Source organism: Macrotis lagotis, chromosome 5 (assembly GCF_037893015.1).
Source record: "Macrotis lagotis isolate mMagLag1 chromosome 5, bilby.v1.9.chrom.fasta, whole genome shotgun sequence".
Classification (NCBI taxonomy): Eukaryota; Metazoa; Chordata; class Mammalia; order Peramelemorphia; family Peramelidae; genus Macrotis; species Macrotis lagotis.
In genome coordinates this window covers 117443535-117468660 of record NC_133662.1, presented here as the reverse complement: position 1 = coordinate 117468660, position 25126 = coordinate 117443535, and the positions used below count along the sequence as shown (strand labels likewise).

Below are 25126 nucleotides of genomic sequence, written 5' to 3'. Positions count from 1 at the left end.
TAGATATAAAGGATGAAAGAAAGTGAAAAAGTTAAGGGCTACCCTGACATTGAAAATTTGAGGTGGTAAACCTAGATGACTGAAAGTATGTTTTAACAAAAATAGAAGAGTAAGGAAGAGAGGAAAGAGTATAATGCATTCTGGTTTTTTACACTCTCAGCATATTCAAGTTTACAAATAATTATTATATCCCATATTTTTCCTTCTTTTTTTCCATACAGGTCAACTTTTTGGGAAGACTAGATTATCCATTCATTTCCTAAAATAAGACATCTCAAAATTAAGCAAAATATACCAATTGTTCCATTTAATGCAACTTAAGATACCATTAGCATTTTGTACTGCTATGTCACACTATTGAATCATAGTAGGTATTCCAACCTCCAGATATTTTTTCGCAGGAGTTTTCTCCTCAGAAATCATCCATCTTTATGTATAAAATTTTAATGTAGAGTTTTACATTTATCTGTTAAATTTCAACTTGCTATTCTAGGTTGTCAAGCTTTTTTTTGGTATCCGAGCTCTGTCACCCATATATTAATTTCATGTCCTTTGCAACTCTAGCAAGTAATATGTCCTTGCATCCAAGTCATTGATTAAAGCATTGACCTGTTAGCCTCTTAGCATATTCTTAGGAAATATAAGACTTCAACAAGGGCTTTGACCACAAATTAGGTGACACTCATTTTAAGATTATTTACTGTCAGTCACATTTCAAAGACTAACTCTGTGTACATTCAATTTAATAATTGTTGAAAAATTCAATAAATATTGAATTTTTATTACTGTTCAAATGCTTAGGTTATAATAACTCTTTTGAATTGATGAGTTTCTGTTGTTAAAAATGTCTGTTGAATTGACAGTTCTCTGTGGGTTGATAAGTCATAGTCATATAATTTAAAAATTTATCATGCCTAAGACAAGTTTCAAACTGTGTCCAAATATTGAGGCAACTATGTGGCTCAGTGAATAGAAGACTGAACATTAGGAAGGCCTGAGTTCAAATGTAGCCTCATACACTTACTAGAGTTAGTATGACCCTAGTATGACCTCTATTTACCTCAGTTTCCTCAACTATAAAATGGAAATAATAACAGCATCTATTTGTTGTGAGGATCAAATGATGTATTTGTGAAGCTTTTAGCCAAGTACAGAGACATAATAGGTTCTATTTAAATGTTTCTCTGCTCTTCATGTCTATCAGACTTAATTATAAATTATATAACAGATATAATATAAGCAAGAAATAAATAATATAGGCAATACCATGAAAAACAATGTGAATTAGGGAAGTAATATAAAAACTGGGTATATATCCTTAAGTAACAAGAGCCTTTTTTTTATTTTTTAGCTACTGGGTTTTACATATTACAAAACAGAGTGAAAATTCAAGAAGTGGCAAGTATTGTATAGGGAAAGCCAAAAGAAAAATAACATGCATTGGAAATAGTTTATGTCAATGATTGTTTCCATTGATTGTAATAAAGAAAGTACTATCAAGGAAGAGGCATAGGAGAAATGATGAGTGTATGGTTTCTGTTAATTTTTCTAATACAAGAAATGATTTTGAATGGGGAACCTTTTAACTTATTCAGCATTTGTTTCTGAATAAATATAATAATATTTATATAAAATAAAATAATTTTAAAGGCAAGCTAGCAGAATGTTTTTCATCTTACTAGTCCCTCTTGTTTTTCAACTTAATCATAATCTTTTTGTTATACATATTTATACATTTCTCTCTCTTCTTTTTTAACTTCCAATAATTGTCTTTTTGTTTGCATCATCTTTAGAATCTAAGCAGAATGCTCTGTACATACTGGGCACCAAACTAACACTTTTATTAAATTGCAGAGTGCATAGATTCAAAGTCAGAAACAATAAAGATTTATTATGTTCCAGGGACTGTGCTAAGCAGTACAAAAAATGTCAAACGACAGCCCTTACCCATAGGAAGCTCACAGTCTAATGGAGGAGACACCACATAAAAGGAAGCTGAGAAGTGAAGCAGTGGAAGGGATGTTACCTGATTCAGGGAGGTAGAGGAGGGGGAGGGGCATGATGAAGTCATCCAGCCGGGGAAGGAAATGATCTGAGGACGTGTAAGTTTTTGAGTTGATTTCATTTTAGAGAATGATGACATAATAGACAATCAGTTTCTGAAGATGATAACATCCAGGAGAGGAAATAGGTGGGAAATGATGATATAGTTACAAAACTTTCCTCTACCTGATAGATCGGCATGGTTCTCAAGATATGATATCCCAGCTTTCTGTCTTTGCTTCTATACCCAGACCTAAGACTTGGTATCCCTAAATAAAGAATCCCATGCTCCTACCTCTCTCTAGAGACCCTTCCATTCAACCCTGAGAGAAATAGGGTGAGAGCTAGAAATCAGGCTGCTAATTCTCATTCAAACCCTGTTTAATTCCTGTCTGCTATTTTCCTTTCTATAAGGGAAATGTTAACACAAATAAAACCCAGCTACTGATTTCTAAACCCACCCCTATGGATCTTGCCTTTTTCTTAATATTTCTTTTTCAATCCCAGAGTTAGATTGGACTGGAAAAACTGACCAATCATCCCTAACTACCTGTGGTCCTTCCTTTAACTTGTCTGTCAGGGATCACTGAGGTTCCCAACCCTGCCCTCCCACAAACCCTTCCTCATCATAGACGTTGGGGAGGATGGAGCAGGGGACCTTTCCCTTTCTCTGCTAGTGACCTTATTGTGGAAGACTGGTATTACCAATTTAAGATTGAGATGTTCTGAAGATGAAAGAATTCACATATAGCCCTGAAGTTTTAAAAGAGTTCAGGATTTGTTATACAAGCCTTCAAAGTTTACAGATTAAAACCTTTTCTCCTCCTGGAGAAACAGCAAGCACCTTGAGGACAGGAGTGAATAACAAAATACTAGATGGCAGAGAGAGAGAGAGAGAGAGAGAGAGAGAGAGAGAGAGAGAGAGAGAGAGAGAGAGAGAGAGAAAACAGAAGAATGGACTGGGCTGAGACTCAAGGGAGTCTGCACACATGATGAGAGGAGTCCAGACCAGACTTTACAACCTTGTCAACTCCCTGGGCATAGAATATGGGTAAAGGGGAAAATCCTTCCCCCTCTACGTAAATACGGAAAAGGCTGGAAGACTGTGTGTGTGTGTGTGGGGGGGGTGAGGTTGCAAATTTACATTTAACAATGCAGCAATAGGAATCAATTCCTAGGTGCAGATAACATTTTCTTATTAGACAGATATTTCTTCTATATTTTCTCCTACATATACCCCACTCTGGCAGAATTTAACTGTGTAAAAGATTACAAAATTTATTTCTGATTACCATGTTCCCCATGTCTATAACTTCCTGCATCAACCTCATATCATCACCTAGAACTTGTCAGATAAACTCAACCACCTTCAAAGAAATTGGATTCAAATCTTGACTCTCTTGTATACTGATTACTTAAATGACCTTTTTCAACCAATTATATGGTTGGACCATGCAATGTTTTAGACAGTAGGGCTATAATGACCCCAAACATGGAAAATTTCTTTTCAATAAACTTCTTTTGGGGGGTGGCTATAGTTTCTTCATGTGTAAAATGAAACACTTAACCTAGACAGTCTCTCAAAATGATTCTCAGGAAGCTCCTTTTTAACTCTAAGCCCTATAATCCTAGGAAATGCTATTCTTGCACAATTCAGTCTGTCTTTCCAGTTACTGCAAACAGTGCAAATATCTCCCTATCCATCCAATCCCCCTAAATAATTAAAGGCTGTTTAGTGCCTAAATAAGTCTAAATTTGCTTAGGACGGGAAAGTTACCTTTTCTAGTTCTAAGAAGGCAGAATAGAAAGAGAGCGAGACCCCTTTTTGCTCCTTTTTTCTCTTTAATGCAGAATGTACATATTCCTTAGATATACTATAAAAGTACCTCGATTAAGATACCTGAACTTGAACTTTTTGTCCTTCATATCATAAGCTTAGTAAAGTTGATGTTTAAACCTTATTATAGAATTTCACCGTAAGGACCATATGTAGCCTTTTGACAAATAAACTTTTAGGTACTTTATCAGGAAACTCTCTAAACTCTCCCAAATATACTTTGGACACCACACATGGCCAGCAGTGCTTTCTATTCTACCCAGTTATAAAGGTTACATCTATGATTGATGGATTAGATGCTGCTACATACAAAGATCTCCTTGTGGTCCTGCCTCTCAAATATCCTTTGACACATGCTTTGGCTCAAATAAGAGCTATCTTGACTCTGATTATGATGTATCAGGTTGATATATCTATCCTTTTGTTATCACCCAACAGTTCATTATCTGCCTATGCTATCATGCTTCAGAGTGATCCTCTAGATTTATTTTTTTGTCCTTCTGTCTTGGTATTTTCTCATTGCAACTCTCCATCTAATATAACTATTCTGTTTACCATACCTCACATATACATAATCCTACAGAAATTTATTAATAATAGCCTCACCTAACACCACAACATGTTTTTGAGGATCATGACAATAAATCTTGTTTCTTAACTGTCTGTTCAATAAATACGTATTTCATTATATACACATATGTGTGTATGTATTTCATTCCAGTAATTTATATGACTGGAATAAAAGATGAAGGAGAAGAAAAAAGGAAAGGTGGAGGAAAAGAAGGAGGAAGGAAGAAAGAAAGAAAGAGAAGGAAGGAAAGGGAAAGGGAGAGAAAGGAGAGAAAAAAAGAAGGAAGGGAGGGATGGAGGGGAGGAAGGAAGGAATATTAAAAGAGGAGGAAAGTCCCTGACCTAAAAAGACCTGTCAGTCTTCTGGAATTGGGGAGTAGAGATAAACACAACTTTTAAATAAACACAAGGGAATATGTATAAGGGTAAGATCCCGAACAACTAGAGATCACCTAAGGTATCAAATGGAAAGATGTAGAAAGACAAAGATTCTGAGAGATAGCAATTGAAAGAAGTATATTCCAAGTATAAGAGACAGTTTTATAAATAAAAAGAAGTGGAAAATAAAATGTCCAGTTTAATTAAAGTTATAAGTGGTTCATTTCAATTGCAATAGAGTACATAAAGATGAGTGGAAGTTAGTTTGTAAAGGATCTTATTTAAGTCAGGCTAAGGAATTTGTATTAAAGTTCCTGCTTACAATGGGAAATGAGATGCACAAACCTGTGTTTTAGCAAAATGATTCTGGTGATTCTGTGAAAGAGAGAAAGTGGGAGCAAGGAATTAATTAGAAGATAGGTAGGCAAATCATCAGAACCCAAACTATAATAAGGGTTATATGAACGGAGAAAGGGGGATAGATACTCAAATATATGAGCTAAAATCAATTAAAAATTATCAACTGATTGAAGGGAGATGGTTGGAGTTTGAAAAAAGACATAAAGATTCGGTGGTTCTAAGCCTGACACCAAGTTCTAAATTCTCTTATGCTACCACTGTAAAACTACAAAAGGATATATGTGAATGATAGGATGGTTTATAGCTTTGTTTAATTATTTTGTAGAAATAGAAAAATTAGGAGACAGGTTTTTGGGGGAAATGATGAGTCTTATTTTTAGACAGAGTGAGTTTGAGATGCTGATGAAATAGACAAGTAAAGAGGATTCATCAGTTGGTGAGGAAAGACCATAATACAAAAGTGGAATTAGTACCAGATATGTAGATTTAGAAGTCCTGTGCATCCAAACTATGTTAGCTTTTGAGAAATAAAACACCAAGAAATTATGTGTACCAGGAATTAATGTTGAGGTTAAATCCATCTGAGATGGATTATAAACTAAGAAAAAAAGACAGAAAATAATGTTATTTAGGTAGAGTTAGAAGTAAGGGAGACAGTAATGTTAGATAAGTCAAAGTAAGAAAAATTTCTCATGAGAAGAAAAGGTTATCATCAGTGATGTCAAAATCTGAGAAACATCAGGAAAAACAAGATCAACAGCTTTATCAATTAAGAGATAACTTGAGAGAATAGCTTTAATAAACTGACCTAGTGAGAAGTCTCATTACAAAAGTTGAAAAGTAAATTAAGGGGTTAGAGGCAGTAAGGTGTATCCAGTTTCTAGGAGCTTGGACTTGAAAGGGATGAGTGATGTTTAATAACAAATTTTGGAGATGGTAGGATCAAATGAACAATTCTTTTAAGGTGGAAGATATATTTTGTACAAGTCAGAGGAAAGGATCAAGTAGAAATGGTTGAAGTTAGAGGTAGGAATTAAAATTAGAAGTGTCAGAGAGAGGGAGGTAATAGGTACTAAGTCAGGTTCCAGAGAGGACAAAATGGTATGGTATTATTGACAGAGGAAATGTTTTTAACCTTGTCAAGAAGAGCATACCTCTTTTGGAGACTGGAGTAAAGGAGAAGAGGATGACCATAGAAGATATAGGCACTTTGAAGCATGGAGGGCAGTGATGAGGGAGATCACATAGTTTATTAAAGAAGTAAAAAAGGTTATCTACTGGAAGAGAGAAGATTGGAAAAGAGAATTCTGGTAGTTTAAAAGGGAGTCAATCAGAAGAAAACAAGATTTTCCAGGAAGAAGTAAAAGTACAGTTGAGATTAAATAACATATTTATGATAGATTCATTCATATGACTTTTTCCAGTGAAAAGGATTTTGTCCCTTACAATAAAGAACTAAGTAGGAAACAATAAATGAAGAGTTAGGATAATTTGAGGAAACAGAAAAGGTCACTTTGGGAAAGACATATAAACTTCCCCTGGCTCCCTCCCTCTATTTATTTCTTCCCTGTAATTCCTAAGAGTCATTGGTACTTCATACAATAGCAGAAACATTTCTAAATAAGTTGATTTTTTTACTGGCCTGTCATATAGTTAAGATAGAGGAGCTTAAATCTGACAAACATTTAAGTCTGTATCTTGATGTCACCATTGTCTGTCAATTTTCTACTTAAAGGACTTGTGATCTCAAGTCTATTTTTCTACTTTATGTTCAATACCTGTTTTCCTAAGCAGCATGTTCCCTTCAAAGGAATAGCTACCAATGGAAATCTTAGTCTTGGAATTTCTAACTGATACAATACTAATCTGGGATTTTTATGTTCAATCATCAGTGAGACCTGGATGCCACCTGGTGATTGATTGGTTGTACTACTAATATATAAAAGTATTATATAGATGATAGTCATCTATCCTTTAATAGTTTGAATGTTTTTTTTCAATTTCATTGATCCTAGGTATGCTTGTACTATCTTCTTTATGAAATAGATTAGTTGGCTTGATGTTGTCTTTTTTTTTAAAGCCTTGCTCTACCTTCCAACTTCAACATACTATCCATAGTATGGTCAAGAGATTGAGCCTTCCCCTCTCAGGCTCTTAGCAGTTACATATAATGTATCTAGCTTGCAAGGAAATCACCTGTTTGTGGGAGCCTAATGTGATCTCCATCAGGTAACTGATTCAGTATCAGGTTGGTGGAAACTCTGTTGTCTGTCGACTACAGTTGCTAAGGGGATTTAGTTTAATATTTCCATGTGAAAAATTCCATGTTCTATATCAAAGTTTCTGAATTTTAATTAAAGTTGATTTATAACTATGGAAGATTTATCTCTTATGTAATACTCAGCCCAATTGGTTAGAAAAGGGGAGAAATATTTTCAGCTTTCAATTCCTTGGAAATATTTCTTTAGATTTGAGCATTTCTGTTTGTAGTGTCCTGAAATCTCCCATGGTCAGTTTATAGGATGAATTTGTCTATTTCTTCATAAAAATCTCATTTTCACCTCTGGGTAACAGTTGTCATAGTTGCATAGAAACTTATTTTGGAAGAAGAGTGTAGAGGGTTATTCATCAGAAGGTTTCTGGACATTTTTTGGAAACTTGAAAACAAATAGCTGTTTGACTGCAAAAGTTATAGATGAAATTGAACTTCAAAAGAAAAAGACATTGACAGAAGATTGTCAGCCTCATTTCCATGAGCCATCCATCAGAAAGTTTGAATTTTGAATTAGTGTCAACTATAGATCTAGACAGGAGATATATATTAGGGCCATTTTTCTTTCTGCTGACCTCATCATCTTGTGAGTTGCTAATGTTACTTCTAGAATAGTTGCTTCCTTTATATTGATTTTTATCGGTTTTTTAATCCCAATATAAAACTCAACAGATATGCAAGTACTGAGAGATTTCCAAACGGTATCCTTTTTTTAGTCTCTTTCCTGTTTAGTGCAATCATTGCACCCATAAGTACAGTTCTAGATTGATGCATTGTTTATACACCAAGGAAGCATTTGCTAAACAAATTTCTAGATTGTGACCTTGGTTCCTCATATGCAAAATAGGAATAATAATAATGATAATAATAATAATAATGCTTTTAATATCTATTTCACAGAATTGTTGTAAAGAGCTATTGAAACAATAGATATAAATTGCTTTGTAAACCTTAAAGTGCTGTATAGGTATCAACTGCCATAGCTAAGCAAGATAAGAATGCAATCAACTCCAGACATTTATAATAGCCAAAAAATTGAATGAGACTGTTTGTTAATTCATCTCATTTTGTTTTAATCAAGAAAATACAGTCCTTGTAGGTGGATAGAGCTCTGTATCAAAAATCTAGAATTCTTATTGCTCTTTCCCCCCCACTTCCAAGATCAGAGAGGACTTCCATACCCTATATAAGGTATTCCCTACTGACATCAATTGAAAAAAGCATGATTGCCCTATTGAAGATCTCTCTATGCCTCATTCCAGGATAGAGGTGATAATGTCACCACACCTGAAGATCTCAAACTCTTGAAGGTTTTACCAAATAGTAAAATTTCAAGTCAGGCTACATAGATAGCTACTATGTGACTCCCATCTGCTGACCAACCTACATAACTTGGGACAAGATCACTGAAAAATTCTTAGGTAAAAAGCAAGACTTTTTTTAGCCACCACATTTCATGGAATTGTCCTCTTAAGAACAAGGAAGCTGTATTGGTGGAACAAGGGCTAATGCTGATGAAACCCTGCTTCCTTTCAAATATTAAAGTGAGTAAAATATGGCACAATTCTTCAGAAAGATAAATTCTAGCAATGTTATCCCCAGATGACTCTTCTCTTTGAGAAGATTGTCATTCCCTGGACTAAGAGGTTTTGGTTTTTCTATTCTCAGCTAACCCAGTAATATTATCAGAGAAGATCTTTTTTAAAAAAGACAGCAATTATTGTGCTATTGAAATTAGGTATAAAGGATACTGACAAGAATGGTAAGGTAAGATACATTCTTTGTGGTAAAAATTAATTCTGATATTTTAAAAGAAATTGTTTTCTTTTAAAAGCCATGAATCACCTCCAAACATGCTACTTACTGTATGTCTGCTGGGGTAATCCATTGCTCTGACTTTGCAGTCCATTGATATCAAAACTACATTGTGTAAATGTTTCTCTGTCCCATTTTTCCTCTTCAATTTGGAAAATCATTATGATGACACCTGGAATAATGGATTCATGAACCTGGAATGTCTTCAATTTCTTCTCTCCCTGGTGCAGTCAACATACACATGCATATATATGTGTGTATATATATATATATATATATATATATATATATATATATATATATATCATGCATATCATCATCAAGTCTCAAATGTTTTAGGATTGTTTATGAACCTCCTAAGTCCCTTTCATACAGGGATAAGACAAAGGATTCTTAAGCTTTAAAATGTTGTTTTCATTAGAGAATACTGCAAACTGCAATTGTGTTTGTTTCCCTTCTGGTTCTTTTAGAAAATTACTATAATTACATGAAGTAGCGAGTCCAGATTATATGCACAAAGAGCTTTTTACATTTTAAATTACAAAAAGGCATTTTTGTTTCTACTCTAGTTTTCCTTCATGTGTTTGTTAAAATGGCAGCTCCAGCCTTCATTCTGTGATATGAAGGAACATTTAAAATCTATCATTCCCTAGTATGCTACACACAATTCATCTGTACCTAATACTTTACTTTGGTTTATAAACAGTTGTTGTGAGGTTTGAGGTCATGTGGAAATTTTTAAGTGGGAACTTAAAAATAAACTCACCTTAACAGCAATAATAAATGAAATTAATAACAAATATTTACAAAACATTTTATAGTTTGAAAAAAGCACTTTCTTCCTCCATAGCACAGTGAGATAGGCAGAATAGTGAAATAAACCGCAAGTAATTCAATATGGGTTGCTTAATGTAAAGATACCTCTGAGAAAGATGGTTCTACTCAAGATTTCATAAGACTATTTCTGGTCATGTCTGGTAAAATTTTAGGATAATAATAATTAGTAGTAGTAGCTAAAATGTATATATATATATATATATATATATATATATATATATATATATAAAATTAAAAGTTTGATATTTGCAACTTATTTGTGAAGTGACTATCATTGCCCATATTTTTACATATGGTTATATATTTTACTGAGGTTTGAAAAAAATTTAGTGATTTACTCAAGGATTTACTCTCTCTACTAATTAATTGAAGCAGTGTTTAAACTTGAGTCTTCCTGACTTCAAGTCTACAACCTCTGTTCCACTTATATACTTTGTAAAAACCTAGAGAAATGACACTAAAGAATAGTCTTCTTCAGTAATAATGGAAATTTAAGAGAGAAAAGGCTATGCTCAGTTTAAGAATGGGGGAGGAACTAGGAATTGATAAGGGGACAAATCTGTTCATAGTACAAGAATCTAAATATTTTAAGAAACACATTTCAGAGAACAAAATATAAATGTCAGATCATCATATTTAGGGATGAATGGGATGTCATCTAGTCCAGTCTTTTTGTTTCCCTGATGAAAACTAAGTAGCCCATGATTCCAACACTTAAGTGGCCCAGATAATTTTTTTTTAGCCAAGATCCTCTACAGGTTCTCCTTCCTTTGTACTATACCAAATACTCTAATCTACATATACGTATACGTATATGGAGAGAGAGAGAGAGAGAGAGAGAGAGAGAGAGAGAGAGAGAGAGAGAGAGAGAGAGATTCAGCTGCAGTTTTGTGCCATAGTGATAATGTCTTCATGACTCAATACAGAGTAAAGTTTCTAGAAAAAAATTAAGCCTTTGATCCCAAGATCAAGGAATAATCTTCCTTGGGTGATTATGATAGAAAGTTTCAAAGAAGTTTTCTGTTAGAAAGAGTTGTTAATTTTATCTCCCTATTGTTTTGCATAATCTGTACAAACTTTATTTCAAATATGCATCATCATCTTCAATTAATTCTAAATTTTCTAAACTATATTCTTTCCTTGTGAAGTGATGTCTAACCATTCAGAGATAGATATGATTATGTGTAAAGGAAATGATTTGTGTACACAATACATAAAGTACATGTGTATGAGTGTATATATTGGAGGGAAGGGTGAATCTTGACTTATTGCTTCAATAGTAAAGAAATAGCTAGGTGAAATCTTCATTAATACAGAACATATTCTTCAAGTTAACTTCATACTGTGATGTTAATGCTAAAAGAATGTAAATCAACTATTATTTTAAATGAAACATAACTAAAATGGAAAATCAGATACATCAAGTCCTAACCACATATTCTAACACTAAGTGTGTATGATTTTTTGATTATTCACTCTTTTGGGTTCATCATAGTTCCCCCTGAACCCATTAGCATGAATAAGTAGGAACTGAAACTACAGGTTGTATATTATTAAATGATGTTGTTAACTGTTTAACTTATTATTAACTGATTGTTTAAAGTTGGTTTGTGAATAGAACTCAAGATGCATGGAATTCTATTTAGCCCACAAGATGACTGACAATATTATTAAATACATCAGAAGAAATTGTGAACCAAAAAAGGACTTTGCAAAATGCAATGTAAAAGTATATTGGAAAACTTAAAGTGCTAGTGGTGGTGGTAAAATAGCAGTCCCAGTAAGTAGTAGTAATAGTAGCAATAGCAATAGCAGCAGCAGCTGTAGTAGTACTAGTAGTGGTAGTGGTAGTGGTAGTAGTAGTAAAGTAAATAATAATAGCCTTGATTTCTCAGTCCAGTGCATCAAATATTTCTTATACATCTACTATGTATTTGAAGTAAGTACTAGCTACTAGAGCTACAAAGAGAAAAACGAAGAAACAAACAAAAATGGCCTTCAGGTTTATACTCAGCCAGAATCCTCAGAATCCAAGCCCTAAACCTGTAGAGTTCAACAATGAGAAAAAGATAAACAATAATAAAAATAAACAAAACTGTCCTTCAAGAAGTTTATACTCAATCAGAATCCTCTGAACCCAAGCCCTAAACCTGAAGAGTTCAGCAAGTAGAATAAATGGCAAGAGTATCAGTCAGCAATGGAGTAAAACATGGTAAGCATTCCTGGTTCAGGAGGGCAGACCAGAAATAATGTCAGAACAAAACCCTAATCATAAAGAATATTAATAGTGTCAAGTATTTCAAGCAGAAAGGGATAGAGCATAAACACATAGATACTGTTAGTGAATAACTTGTATATAGTAAAATCACTGACTAACCCTTTCTTTCTCAAGTGATTGAAATTCTAAGTTATATGCACATCATTTAGATTACAAAGATGAAGGAATTCACTAAAACTGGTGTCCCAAGATTGTGATGGCCTGAACAGTATTTAAAGATGGCATCTGAGTTTCTAACGAATAGCCGTGGATGTAGCTTTTTTATGCTGTATAGGACCACCATCTGTCTGTCACTCCACAATACTTGTTCTGGCTATAAACAGACTACTCCTACTTCCTGCTGCAGGATGCCAAGTTTCTTGCTAGTATGGGATGGTAATAATGCTCCAAGGAATAATTTCAAGGAGAGACTGTGTATTCAGAAGATAGTGTGGGACAGAAGATCCTGGTGTGCCATGGCTCATGGGTTCAAGAAAAACCAGACATGATCAAACAACAACAAAACTTCAGCTCCCAGAGACATGTTTTTTTTAATATGCCAGAATAACTGAAATAGGCTAATGGAATGAATTTCATTTTCTTTTCTGCATGCAATCAAAATCACATATTTCCAATGCATACGACTGGGATATCAAAGTTTTATTTTACCCATTGTAATTATCAAACATACAGCTTGAGATATCCAATCCAAATATGGAAGAGCTTGGCTGATTTTGGAGTACATAAAGGCAAAGCTTTGGAAGAACCAGTTTCTGAGTCTCTTCTAGATTGCTGAAACATGCTGAAACCCTGAAAGATTTGAAAAAACACAAAGGGAGCCAACAGGCATATATTAGGTATCCTAAGCAGAATGAAGATCAGAAATTCTTACAGAGGAATCTGTGAAGTAATGGACTAAAAATATAGCAACCTACATACTCTCTTCCATATCAGTAAAATAGCTATGATTGGTGAATGATCACTCAATAAGAATTCTGAACTGTTTTGCCTTCAATATGTTTTTCAGTGTCTTCCATGAGGATTTTATGAGATATTTTCTCCCTTTGATTTATACATATGAGGACCATACTTTTCACCTTCAGAAAAATAGGATGAAGTCATTCATTCAGTTAACAAATATTTGAGCATCAGCTATGCCAGAAGTTAGATTGTTGCTGTAATTCTTATTTTGTAACAGTGATCAAATTCTAAATCCCTCAGGCACTGCTATAATTACAATCTGTTGGCATTTATTGTGGCATACGGGTGTAGAACACACAAAGAACAGATCTAGTTCCTTCACTTAGGGATTTTACATTTCTAAGGAAAATTGGACAACTAAAATGATTATTCTGTTTCCCCTTTACTCTTTCCTTCTTCTGACCTTGTTAATACTTCATCTGGTCTTGAAATGATTTTCTGGTTGTGAATAAATCAAAAAAGAAATTATGGGATCAGAGGTTTAGAGCTGGAAAGAACCTCAAAGGTCATCTAGACAAGCCATTATTTTACAGAAGATGAAACTGAAGCACAGAGAATTTAAGAGACTAACCAAATAGTGCATAGGGAGTGAGTGTCACAACTGGGATTTCAATCCAGGTCCTTTAATTCCATTTTCCATTGCTATCTATCTTTGAAGTTGAAGCCTAGAAGACCAGTTATGAATTGCCCTGTTATTTACTACCTGTGTGACCTTGGACAAGTCACTTAATTAATCTTGGTCTCAGTTCCTTATCAGGAAAATAAGGAGTTGGACTATAAGAACTCTAAATTCCCAGAATTTAATGAAGGTTAGAATTTATAATTTTCCATATACTTGGACAATATTTTGAGAAAAACCTTTCCAAGACCACCTACTATAATGTCTCTTCAGATTTTGAAGTCACCATTCACATGCATTATTTATTATTATTATTCACTCCCCTCAATCATTTCTCTGTGTGTGTGTGTGTGTGTGTGTGTGTGTGTGTGTGTGTGTGTGTGTGTCCCCATTTGGGGTTTTCCTGGCAAAGATACTGGAGTGATTTGTATTTCCTTCTCCAATTCATTCCTTCTCCAGTTTATTTTACAGTTGAGGAAACTGAAGCAAGCAGAGTTAAGTATCTTGCACAGGGTCACACAGCTAGTAGTGTTTGAGGTTGGATTTGAACTTAGGAAGTCGAGTCTTCCTGACTCCAGGTCTACTACAACTTTTCCTATTTAGCAATTGGAAGGTAGTAGGAGTCTCCTTGCAGGGTCAAACTTTTTAACCTGTCTGTTGAACAAACTTGAAGGAAAATTTAATGCATTGAGATAATGAGTAATATATTGAATTCTTACATTTTCCAGAATAATTTGCCTTCTTGCATTCATTCTTTCCCCAAGAGCAATATAGAACCTTTGATTATTGTGAGTAGTTTTTCAAGTACTTTCAGATAGCTCATTTTCACACAAATCAAAAAGTTATCATCTTAAATCATTGTTCAAGTACCTTTGTGATAGGCTTTTTAAATGTAGGTACAGAAAGTATGTAAAACTCAACTGGAAAAACTAGTCAAATACTCTGATATAAATGTGCTGATAACATTGGTCTGCAATTGTCAGTGTTTAAGATGTTTAAACATTTCCTTATCTTTCATTTCAATCTCTATATGTATGTGTTCATGAGGGTATATATCTGTTGAACCCATCACAATGTAAAATATTTCAATCCAAAACAAAATTCCTTTAACAATTGTTATATGACATATGTTTTACATGTCAGAAGATATTTTTTAAAGTCTAAAAAGTGCCATACTCTATCCAGAGATATTTCTTATCTATTTTGTTTATGTCAGAAATAAGTGAAAATGGTATAGATAAAGACCAGCTGAGAGAACTCTATTTTCAGGTCACACAGCCATGATGATAAATTAAACATTCACTGTATACAGACCATTGTGGATCAATTCAGCCTGAAAAAAATAGGAAGAAAGTCAAAGATGCTACTTTTCCTTTCAAAAAAGCTCAAAAGTCAAAAGGGAGTAAAACAGAAAAACGTATAACTTTCAGCCTCCTTCCTGCACTTTCATTTGAGGACTTTGAATCATGCTATACTGAAAAAAAAAGATGCCATTCCCCAATCTGAGGGCAACTCTTTTTGTTTCAGACTTTAACAGCATCTCATATATTCTCCCTTCTCTCTGCTCACACAGCTGCCACCTTGATATAAGCCTTCATCATATTATGCCTGGATTATCAGGGTAATATCTCTGCCTCTATTCTCCTCTTTAACTCATCCTATTCTCAACTGCCGATTAAATCACATACCTAAATCAATGACTTATTTGTTAAATTTCAGTGGCTCCCTGTTAGTTTTATAATCAAATATAAAATCTTTAATTTGACTTAAACCCTTTTGAAAACTGATGCCTTCCAACGTGTTATTTTTCATGTATTATATATAAAATTCACAATTCTGTCCTTACTCTCCTCCACACAAACACACACACACACACACACACACACACACACACACACACACACACACACACACTTCTCTGACTCTGTGCCTTTTCACTAAATGTCTGTCCCCCTGGAGTGCTCTTGCTCCTCATCCCTGCCTCTAAACTTGCCTATGTTCCTCCAAGACTCAACTCATATCTCACCTTCTGGAAGAAGTGAGAGTTTCCCACCCCACAACCTTAATCCTTTGCTAGTCTCATCTCTTGGATAAACAATTCTTTACCTCTATCTCCCCCATTATAATGTAAACAGGAATGTTGCTATTGTTTTCTTTCCTTTCATTTATGACATTGTCCCTTTATTTTTAGTGTTATGTATGTTACAAGAAAAATAAGAAATATGTGAGATTTTTCTGGGAAAGGATAGCCATCTAATGTACTGAATAAAGTCTTGGCGTCAAGAAGATTTGAGTTCAAATTCATCTTTAGACACTTAATAGCTGTGTGATCCTGGACAAGTCGCAAAGGCTATCTGCATCATAGTCTTCATCTTTAAGATGAGGATAATACTAGTACTTGGCTGTTGTCAGGATCAAATGAAATGTTGGTGAAGTGTTTATCACAAGTGCCTGCTGTATAATAAGCAATATATAAATGTTAGCTATAATAATAATTATTATTAATTTTATAGGGAAAGGAGACTCACAATAGGCAAGTTTCTTGTTTTGCTTGAAAAGCAAATTTTTTTTGTTTAGTAAAATAGGAATCATTCATTTCTTTAAAAATCTTCATGTATCATGAAGAATAAGAGAATATAGTCTATTCTCTGATTTTTTAAGGCAATCTGCTCATTTTCAAAATGTATATCATACAGGAGTTTTTTTTTTTTTCTACAAACTCCCTAACACACTCATTACTCTGATAGAGTCAAACTATGTATATAGCCAAACAAGAATTCTGCAAAAGCCCAGAGGAAATTGCCTCCTATAAATGCCTAAGGCACTCTGCAGCTAGTTTTCAAAAAACATTAGGACTGGGCTGCTCAAAAAAAAAAAACAAACTACTCAGTTATGAAATACGTATTGGCTTCAACTACAGCAGTCAGTTTCCCTTGCTTCCCATTCTAGCTACCCTTGCTTCCTTCTGGTGTTTTCTACATATTTCTAGACTAAGGGAGCTAAAAGTATGCCTATAGAAGATATCTTCAGATATTATAATTATCCATTTTTAAAAGAACACACTAATAATAGCATTTTGAATTATGAATTTCAAATGTTACAAGAAAGAAGACGATATTGACTAGGAGTCATCAGGTCTAGGTGGAAATCATTAGATGCTTCATATTAATTATGACCTTGTTAAAACCTCCTAAATAAGAAAGTTTTAGAAAAACCTAGAAAGACTTTTATGAATTGAAGCAAATGAAAGTAAGCAGAACCATTTCAATGCCACTATACCAATACTGAAAAAAGAAGTCAATTTAAAAGACTTAAAAACTTTGTTTAATGCAGTGATCGATCATGTGTACCATTGATGGAACATGTAACATACTCATGATAGAGATGTGGGCTAGGCAAAGTCAGACAAACAATTTTAGACATCAGGAATATGTGAATTTGTTTTGTGAATATCAGAATTTATTTTGCTTGAGTATTTATTTGTTGGAAGGTTTTGTTTTTTCTTTTTCCCTTAATTATGCATAAAGAAAATGAAAACTATTCTTAGTAAGATTTTTAATCAATAAAATTTGAGCAACTTGGTGGTACAGTGGATAAAACACTGGTCTTGGGGTCAGGAGAACATGCATTCAAATTCAGCCTCATACCTTTGACACTTGCTAGCTGTGTGACCTTGAGCGAGCCACTTAATCTGATTGCCTCACTTCCGGGATCATCTCCAGTTGTCCTGATTCATTTCTGCTGACTGGATCCAGATGGCTTTGAAGGAGGAAGTGAGATTAGTGACTTAGTACAGCACCACCTCACTCAAATCCAGGTCATGTGTTTGTCATGGCATCATTTCCCTGGCATCATGATCTTCTTCAAGAATGAAGGACAAGGGACGGCTAGGTGGCATAGTCGATAAAGCACCTGCTTTGGAGTCAGGAGTTCCTGGGTTCAAATCCAGTCTCAGACACTTAATAATTACCTAGATGCGTGGCCTTGGGCAAGCCACTTAACCCCATTTGCCTTGCAAAAACCAAAAAAAAACAAACAAACAATGAAGGACAAACTTCATCACCAATAAATGAGACTTGTTTTTTTTTAAAAAAAAAGAAATAAAAGTTGCTTTTACTTTCTGGGTATTAATTTCCTCTTTTGTAAAATGGGAGTAATAAAACTCCTATAATGTCACCTATAGAGTGTGAGAATAGAATGACATATTTTACGTTAAAAAGAAAACCTCATACATAGTGAAGTGCTAAGGCTATAACAGTAAAGTATTAATATTTGTAACCATTCCTTTGCATGCCAGTAGCCCTATTGTCTAATTATTTTAGGTTCTAGCATATACTTAATGGCAATATTTTATGGTAGTAAGAGCACTATTAGTCTTGTAATCATAACAGTTGGACTTAGCATATTTGATGTATGACCAAGGAAAAGTTCTTTAATTTCTTAATTTTCTATCAGCTAAGTTGATGCTTATAGAAATATATTTATATAACCTGTCTCCTGGTGTTTTTATAAAGAAAACACTTTTTAAATCTTAGTGTTCTTTATCATTATCATTAATTAGTCCCAGGCTGCTCTAAGTGAACTGTTATTTTGAGTAATGTTATACAATCTTGGACTTTACTACCATGCCTTCCTTGCCTTGATGCCTTGCATCAAGAAAGTAGCCTTTGTTATATTTATGAAAATCCCCAACAGCTAAAAAATGGATTCATGGTAACTTTTATGAGTTCCAATTTCAAACAACATCTATTTTGTGACTTTAAGTGTTTGGCTTAATATTTCTCTAACCAATATTTGTATTTTTCTAAGGACATTTAGAAATAATGAACACTTGTGTGCTAGTAATGAAAAAGACACATACAACACATTAAATGGCAAGTTTATGGAGTTCATGGATCCTTATATGTGAGTCTAGTAATATGATACCCCAGCTCAACATATTTCAATAACTTTCTGCTGTCATGCAGTAAAGTTAAACTATTTTCCTGGCATTCAAGGCCCTCTACAAGCTGGCACAATCCACATACCTTCCTGGTATTATTTATTTTAGATGCTGTTTTATCTTTAACATATCCTCTACTCCTCTGACTGTGTATCTTTGCTCACACCATACTCTACACCAGGGGCAAGGAGCCTCTAAGCCCTAGGATTTTATAAGGCCCTCAGAATCATTTGATCTGGCACTTCCAAGGCAACCACAGACATGGCTCAAAATTTAATAAACCTAGAAGCTTTTAAGAATTAAAATTTTTAAGTTGATAATTTTGTATGGCCCTTGAATTATGTTATAAATATCCAAATGGCCAAATATCCAAAAAGTTCCCTCATTTCTGCTCTAGCCATAGAATATCTTCCTCCCTTAAATTTATACTTTTTAAATTGCTTCTCCTACTTTAATATCAAATGCAAAGACCTCTCTCCAAGAACCCTTTCCTGTTCCCCCCATCAGATCCAACATTCTCACCCCTTATGCCTCCAGGATAATTGATCCAGTTCAAAAGTAGATCTGTCTTGAGGACCAGAGGACTGAAACTATACTTGAATCACTTGTAGAGGTCCTATTTGTGGGTCAGGGCTTCATACCTAAAAGACGGTTACTACATTTCTGTGCTCTATTAAGCTAGCACTTGACACCAACTTTTAAATAACATTACTAGAGATAAGAAACAGTCTAGCATGATAATTCATAGAATGTCGAAAGACAGTAATGATTAATTGCTGAATTAACGGTGCAAATGCTTAAAAGACACAAGAGATTAGAGATTGGAATTGGGCTGCAAATGCTTCAGAGAGGAGAGCTATCAGCTGTGTACTATAGGATGGATAAGTATTAGGAAGTTCATTGCCATGAATATTTGGAAACATTTTTTAGCATCATAGATGTAGATCTGAAAGGAACTTTGAAATCATCTAGTTCCACTCCCTTTTTTTAAATAATAAGGAAACTGAGGGCTAAATAAGTTGTTCATGCTCACATAGTAAGTGATAGAACCAGATTTCATTCTCAAGTCTCTTAATAATGCAAGTACAATGCTGTTTGAATAGCAACTCTCACTCAGGTCAAAGAGGAGACCATGATCTACCTACTTCAATTACCACCTCTTTGACATTGATTGACCTTGACACATTACAAGCCAAGGGTACATTACAGGTAGAGCTTTGCTTGTCCTGATTAATATAGATATTTCTCACTTTACATAAATTCAAATTATTTAACTTTACTGGAAGAATTCTGAAATCAATCTTCATTCCAATGTAAAACTTAGGTTAACTTTTCTGTATAGTGCTGTTATCCTTTCAGTCCTCTCCTCAGTTTGTCACTTTGCAGCCTTCTGGCACTCCACTAACCAAACACAGAAAAAAAAAACACAAAGTAAAAAAAAAATCCAGCAAGTAAAAGCAGAAAGACCACCCATTGGGGATTGATTGTATACTGCACTTGAGACTTCCACCATGGAGAGAGCAAACCTTTGACCCTGTCAGTCCATCTGCTCAAATGTCTGGTCCCAGTTTCTCTGTCTGTGTTCAGGTATCATGCATCTGTCCAGCCCCCAAACCTCATCTTCTCCCTCTCCATTCCAGCTAGGTCTCCACATAGCTTCCCTAGCCTCCCACATATTGCTGAAATCTTATATTCATTGCAATGTAGGTGTTTCCTCCAAATATGATGAGTAGTCAGATATTTATTATCAGCAAAGATTTATTTTTCTCATCAGGCACTGCACCATTTCCTATATAACTCATTAAGTGAAAATGCTACCATAGTTCTAAGTGTAAGAAATGAAGGTGGATTTCAAAGGAAGTTACTCCTGTTTACATATAATTATTGTAGTAAATACTTCTGAAGTGGAAGAAAATAGAGTTGCTTTATAAATACAAAGGGATTGCAGAAAATATTACATTTTATGTACTTTATTTTTTCTTAGGCAATGTGATATGGCACTATCTCCAATGACTGAAAAATAAAATTTTAAATTCTGAATATTAGTCCTCTTGATTGCTGAGAAACAGCACTTCATCAAAATATAGCATATAGAAATGACATTTGTAACTATACAACAGATGACACACTTGGAGGAAAATAGAAAGAGTTGATTAAAATATTGTGACTTTGATCCAGACCCTCTTTAGTTTGACTTATCAGTGCATTTTTTGTCTTAAAAGTTAACTAACAAAACAATAAAGGTAAAGTACTCAGAGGCAACTGTGGTAAACCAAAAAAATTGACAAACCAACTCTAAATTCAGTTAATGAACTTCTCTAAAGTAGGTTCCATCAAGATTTCAGGTGACTAATGACTTGGGTTCTTGTTGTTGTTGTTGTTTTAGACTCAAGTTGCTGATTGCCTCAGTAGCAATGCCTCGGTTACTCAGCTGCATTCCTGGAGTCACTTCAGTAGTCTCCTAGGCAAGTTTTGAAGCCTTTGGAATTAAAGACAGGACCCAAGGAATCCATTCTTCTTTGTATGTTCCCACGATATAGATGTGCCGGATTTTCCGAATGATCATAAGGACACAAAGGTTAGTGAATTATGTAAATAACTCGTTTTCTAAAGCACTAAACTTCATTAGATTGAAGATTTAGGGTATATTCATGAAGTAGTACCAAAGAGAAGGTTATTGAATAGTGATCTTTAGAATCATAGAAGAAAATGGTCCTATTTGTACATTTCCATAGAATAGTGAAAGAAAGATTAGTCTTCTAATAAAGTGATTTCTGTCTACTAAGTTGTATATGCCACTGAATAAGTTAAAAAGTGCTTTGATTACTATTAAGGCTAGTCCCTTTAGCTATTATACTGAACCAGATTTCACTGATGGAGCTAACCTATCAGCTTCACTTTTAGACTATTAATATGATCAGCCAATTCCCAAACATCTTTGTCTTTTTCACAGTTAGATTATTTAATTCCAAGCCAAAGAACCCACACAGCTTATTATCCTGACTGTATCATCCCCTGACTAGTCTACCCAACAGGATGATTTTGTTTGTTTAGATATTTGATATAATTAAATATGCTTCTGAAAACAACTTGGACTAGACAACTGTGGCCTACATCATGATGGTTAACTATGAATGAACTCATTTTAGAAAAACTAACTTTTGCCCTTTTGTTTGAAAACTGTATCCTAAGTACTGAAAGAATGGATTGTTAGTATCTGTGGTCTTCTCTTCATAGAAAAGGATTTACAAAGTATGTGATATGCTTAGAGATATTCTATGATTCCATTCTTTGAGGGCAGTAAGGGCCATTACCACACACTTTTTATCAAACTACCAATTGATTTTGTGTAAAGTTTTATGAGTAACAGTATTCTTTTTCTACTGTGGCCTATAATAAGTTGAACCTCAGACTTGCAGTGACGTCCTCCATTTTGAATGTGATGTTTGTTGCTATGACTAATGGTCTTCAAGATCCTGAGATTGAATCACAGCTTTGTAGGCATTATCTTCCTCTCAGATTGCATATGCAGTTCCAAACATTTAAAAATGTTTCTTATTTATACAGAATTAGGGGGTCAGAAACTAATCTTCAAAAGGAAATTCATATGACTAAAGTACAAATATGAGGCAGTAGATAGCATTTGTAAAGTGATTTAAAATTTGCAAAGCACTTAAAAAATATTATCTAATTTTATCATAACAACCACCCTGAGATTTAGGTTCTATTATGAACCCTATTTTACAGATTAGGAAACTAAATAAACTAAAGTAGTGAGAAATTAATTGATTTACTCATAGTCAAATAGCTGGTATATATCTGAGGCTAGATTTTAGTTGTATCTTGATGATTCCAAATCTGATATTCTATCCACTGAGCTAAGTGTACAGTATTACAAATGGGAAAGTGAATGCTGTTAGCACAATGATAAAGTAGAAACTCAATTAGCAATAAAGATTATTTCTCCACAGCATTTGTTGTCAGAAATGTATACCAGCTCTTATTACAAAATGTTTTTAGCCAAGATGGTATAGTATGCTAAATTCTGAGCAATTTTTCACACTTTTAAAACCTAAATAAGTCTGTATTACAATATTAAATGCAATTCTACCATATTTTTCAATGTCAAGGGAATTTTTTTTTATTTTTGCTTTTCCTTCTTTTTCAGGAAAGCAGATAGAATAATGGGACAATATCCTCCCACAAGCAGTGGTCATAATTATCAGCATATTTTTGTGTTCTTAAAATATAGTTCCTTTAAAGAAAGCTTACAAGTAATTTCAGTGAAGTTTATATATATATATATATATATATATATATATATGTATATATATATATATATATATATACAGACTTCTTGACTTCTTAGTAAGTAAAAATATGTGGAAAGGTAAAAATGAGTCTGTTTTTTTAAAAAGCAAAATTGATCACAATTTAAAAAAAGAGACCTATATGGGTACTAATATTGGAACATACTTTAACGTTTGAAAATTCCTCATATAAATAGAGAAAACTTTTCTTGGACAAGATGTATAGGTATGAGGTGCTAAAAATGAATGTTTAAATTTAGCTTAATGACTATAAAATTTAGACTGCACAGAATTTCAGAAGATGTTTGGAAGAATGGTTATGGAATATTTATGATTGTTTCCTTCTAGAAATATATAATCTTCATTAAGTGCAGTTGGCATATAGATAATATGACTTAAAACCCAGTTCAAATATACAAAAGAACATGCATAGATTGCATATATTCACAATGTGAAGGAAAATGCATTATTGTCTTGTAGACTCAATCTAGCTATCTTGAAAAGATTTTGAAAGCTAAGGCAGTAAGGTCAGCTCTTAGGTAAGACCATTTTTGCTATGGTTGCAAGTTGTAGGTTCTGTTGGAGGCTACAACAATATTTTTGCATATTTATATGTTTAGGATTTCTTTATGGATAAAATATATATAATGTATAAAATAATCTTTATCTGGTTATTCCTTATAAAAATTATAGTCAGTGAAGAGAGAAATTCATTTTTTATGTATTGAGAATGCTGGAAAATTGTATAAAGAATTGTTTATCATCTTTTCTTGAATGATAAGTGGGAGCCTGAGGAAAGAATGTATTCTTTCTTGGTGAACTTTATCTGAGAGGAATCTTCTAATTCTTTCATCTGGAAGCTAATGAAAAGACTCATATTACATTTACAACTCATCACTAGAAGTTGCATTCTAGATAGATAGATAGATAGGTGTATAGATAGAAAGAAAAAGTTGTATATACATACATGTATTTAGAGACATTTGTCAAATATATGATTATTTCTTTGTGAATATAATGTAAATGTAACTTTGAGAGAACAAATTAGACACTGGGGAAACTGAACCTTTAGTTAAAAAGAATAATTGCTGCCTCCCTATTGGAATCTTTCTACAGTAATGTTCTAAATACCTGAAAATCAGCAATCTCCATTCTGGTAAACCATTATGAACCTAGAAAAAAGAAAATAAACAGCATCAGAGCAGCCAAAGTATCTGTCACCAAGCCCATACACAAAAGCCTGTGGACTTTCTGCTTTAAAATATGTAGTATCTAGTAACTTTTTTAAAAACTGATTAGTGAGGGGTGGCTAGGTGGCGCAATGGATAGAGCACCAGCCCTGGAGTCAGGAGTACCTGAGTTCAAATCCAGGCTCGCACTTAATAATTACCTAGTTGTGTGGCCTTGGACAAGTCACTTAATCCCATTGCCTTGCAAAAAACCTAAAAATAAACAGATTTGTGATTTCTTTGGTATAGGGAACTCTGTCATTTTTAGTTAAAATATTAGGTCAGGCATTTACTACTCATGCAATCAAGCAAGTAATTCATCTCTCTGGGACTTAGTTTCCTCCTCTGCAAAAGGTGACTTTCATGCTATCTTCCTGCTCTCAATATGATCATATCACTTGATCTCTCTTTTTTCCAAACTCTAAAATGAGAATTAGAATAGTTCATCTATATTGTTCCTTTTCAGCTTTAAATCCATTAGTCCTAGAATTATCAAAAGAAGGTAAATTTGTCCAGTATTCTGTTTAAGAAGTCTAAAATTTATCATATATATTTTAGATTTTTTAATTTTAAAATAAAACTAAATAGGAATCACATAAATTCTATAGATTGGGCAGCCAGAAAGCTTAATTAATAGAGTTCTGAATTCAAAATAGTCCTCAAATTTTAACAAGCC

General features: G+C 33.8%; 1 protein-coding gene across 1 annotated transcript in view; it reads left to right on the top strand.

The window, feature by feature from the left end:
• The window catches only part of HS3ST5 (heparan sulfate-glucosamine 3-sulfotransferase 5), a 348852-nt gene that overhangs the window by 107999 nt on the left and 215727 nt on the right, over positions 1-25126 (top strand). Inside the window, exon 2 of the mRNA XM_074187401.1 lies at positions 21298-21489. The gene's annotated coding sequence lies outside the window, so the exon portion shown is untranslated. The remainder of the gene's footprint in view (positions 1-21297; positions 21490-25126) is intronic.